The following is a 2,549-nucleotide window of genomic DNA, read 5'->3' as shown; positions in this document are numbered from 1 at the left end:
ACATCAGTTACATAATTAAATTAGTCATCAGAGCTGTAAAGATGGAGTTTCTGAGTCATGTAATGCCAATTGTGATAGTAATTTGCCTGTAAGTATGCAGCAACAGTCTCTTAAAAATAACCACAGATTCTGTAAAATTCTGTAAAAGTAATTTTGTAGATTTTAAGTTTATCTTTATTTGAAGGCCAATTAATTCACATTTTACCTTATTTGAGGGACTTGACTGACCATTAACTGAGCCTTTCAAAAAAATTTAATAATGTTCAAATATTTGTGACAATATCAAAAATGTTTAAATAAAAATAATTCCAACATTAAAGACAAATCTTTAATTACAGTGTAGTTTATCTAACCTTTTTGATGATTCTTATATAGAAGTCCACACAGAGCCATGATGATGATAACAGAGCTCACATTACATATTATCAAAGCAGTAACAATCCATCTGTTATTTTCTGAAATTATCAAAAGCGATAGGTCAAAAGCAGATTCATTCATAGACAGTGGTATATTTTTCCCATTCATTATAGTTAGGTATACAGTTAAAACCCATTACAAAAAGTATCATAATTTATTATAGATTTTACCTTTAACATCAACTTTAGTTCCATTTCCAAAGAGTATTTCCGCACATGCAGCCACAGCACAGTAATAAGTTCCACCATCAGAATGTCTGGTGTAACTCCTAGGAAGGTTGTAGACAAGAGATCCAGCATCAGAGTCTGTCTTACAGTGATCACTCCTGTTTCCATGAGTGTAAATGATTCCTGGATGAGATTTGTTTGAGCCATGTCAGAACCAGTAGACACTGTGTTCTCCTGTGCAACTCTCAGTAACAGCTTGTAGTGAACACTGGACTGTAGAATATTCTCTGTTCTTGAAAACCATTTCAGTCTGAAGCTGCCACTTGATCTTTTCAGCTTGAAAAATTTGTAAAAACAGCAAATAATGAGAGAGAACCATGAATTCTGATTCATGGTTCTCTCTCATTACTTGCAAAGAAAAAAAAGTAGCAGAACAGTAAACCTGTGCAAGCAGTTACATTGAAATAGCAGAAGGGTCCCACATCCAAACTCTACACCATTTGCTTTCACTGTTCCACAGAAGTATATTCCAATGTCATCTTCTGAGACACCATTAATAATGAGGTCAAACTTTTCTTCACTCACAGAAACAGAAAAGTGACTATTTAAAAATGCTCGAGAAAATCTGTACTTTGTACCATTCTCAGCTGTTCTCATAATGTACTGAAGCACCTTTCCTAAACTCAGCTTATACCAAACAAAAGCATTTTGGGGATTTTTTCTGTCTTGGACTATGTTTTGGCCACATTTAATTGCCACACTAAGTCCCTGCCCAACTGTTTGTACTTGAATTTCATTGACTGTAGAGGTTTTAATTGGAGAGAAAAACAAAAGAAAATGTTTAATGGTTAGAATCCACCAGTTATTTATATGTACCATGTACTTAACAGGTAGATTGTAGCATAAACATATTATTTATTTAAATATGACTTACCAGTTATGAAGAGGCAAAAAATGACTAAACATTTTTACTGTTTAGACAGTGAGATAGTAAAATCTAATGAATCAGTACCTTGTTCAACTGTTCAACAGCAAAAGAGGCTTTGTGTTTTCTGAATGGATGTTTTAAAGTTATAAGCAGGTTTGATTGGTCCAGTAGTTTTGAAGACATGCTATGCTGTAGTTTCACACTACAGAAAGAGTATTGTTGTGGTGCTATTTAAAGCAGTAAAGAGGTGAGCCAAAATGGGGCACAGAAAAAATTTAGAAGAGCTATGTTGTCCTGTAGTGCTGTCACATGAAACTTTCATCTTAGTTTATTTGGTTTATTTATTTCAGCTTAGGTTATTTAACAAGTTTTAAACCAATAGACTTTTGTTTTAGGCACGTTGAGCTTTGAAAATAATCACATCAGGTAATCCATAACAAAGTGCTCTAATTACAAAGCATTTTAAATGTTGAACTAAGATCTGCATGTGATGTGGTGGTTGAACTCATTCCTGTAGATCAGCTTTACCTGTTGGCTACTACAACATGATCCACAACACATGAGTAAATCAACAATAGCATAGGTCAAACAGAATAACAGAAACATCTCTTATTTGGAATGGACAAGTCAAAGTCCTGACATTAATCCCATTTTGTTGATGTGGTCTCTTGTGAAGCACTGAAATCCTAGGCAATTATCCCCAAACTATACATTTCTGAAATAATTTTGCATATATGAATGCAGGTTTTAGTACCTCCTAACTGGGAACAGAACCGATCAGCAGATGCAAGACATGTTTAGTGGAGGTTACTTATAGTAACTGATAGCCATTTTAAATTCTGGATTACACATACTTTTCAAATTATTGGCCTTGCATGTTTAACAGTAGCATGACCAAGATGATCATTTTGACCAGTTTGAAATCGATATAATTGAAATTGATCATTTTATATCAGTAATTGATTTTTATATAACAAAATAACTCCAACCATGTCTACCAATAATTGATTCATATTAGCAGATATTGGTCTATCAGT

General features: G+C 33.6%; 1 long non-coding RNA gene across 1 annotated transcript; it reads right to left on the bottom strand.

Moving 5' to 3' along the window:
* Positions 1 to 224: 224 nt before the first annotated feature.
* On the bottom strand, positions 225 to 628 carry LOC145643410 (uncharacterized). Its single transcript, XR_014115775.1, has 3 exons — positions 588 to 628; positions 354 to 455; positions 225 to 240 (listed from the first exon to the last, which is right to left on the bottom strand). It is a non-coding gene; the product is annotated as an uncharacterized LOC145643410 (long non-coding RNA).
* Between the last annotated feature and the right edge of the window lie 1,921 nt (positions 629 to 2,549).

This window comes from Electrophorus electricus, chromosome 13, assembly GCF_041902795.1.
Source record: "Electrophorus electricus isolate QZ-2024a chromosome 13, ASM4190279v1, whole genome shotgun sequence".
NCBI classification, from domain to species: domain Eukaryota; kingdom Metazoa; phylum Chordata; class Actinopteri; order Gymnotiformes; family Gymnotidae; genus Electrophorus; species Electrophorus electricus.
The sequence above is the reverse complement of the archived record's forward strand: the minus strand, read 5'-3'. Positions and strand labels throughout refer to the sequence as shown.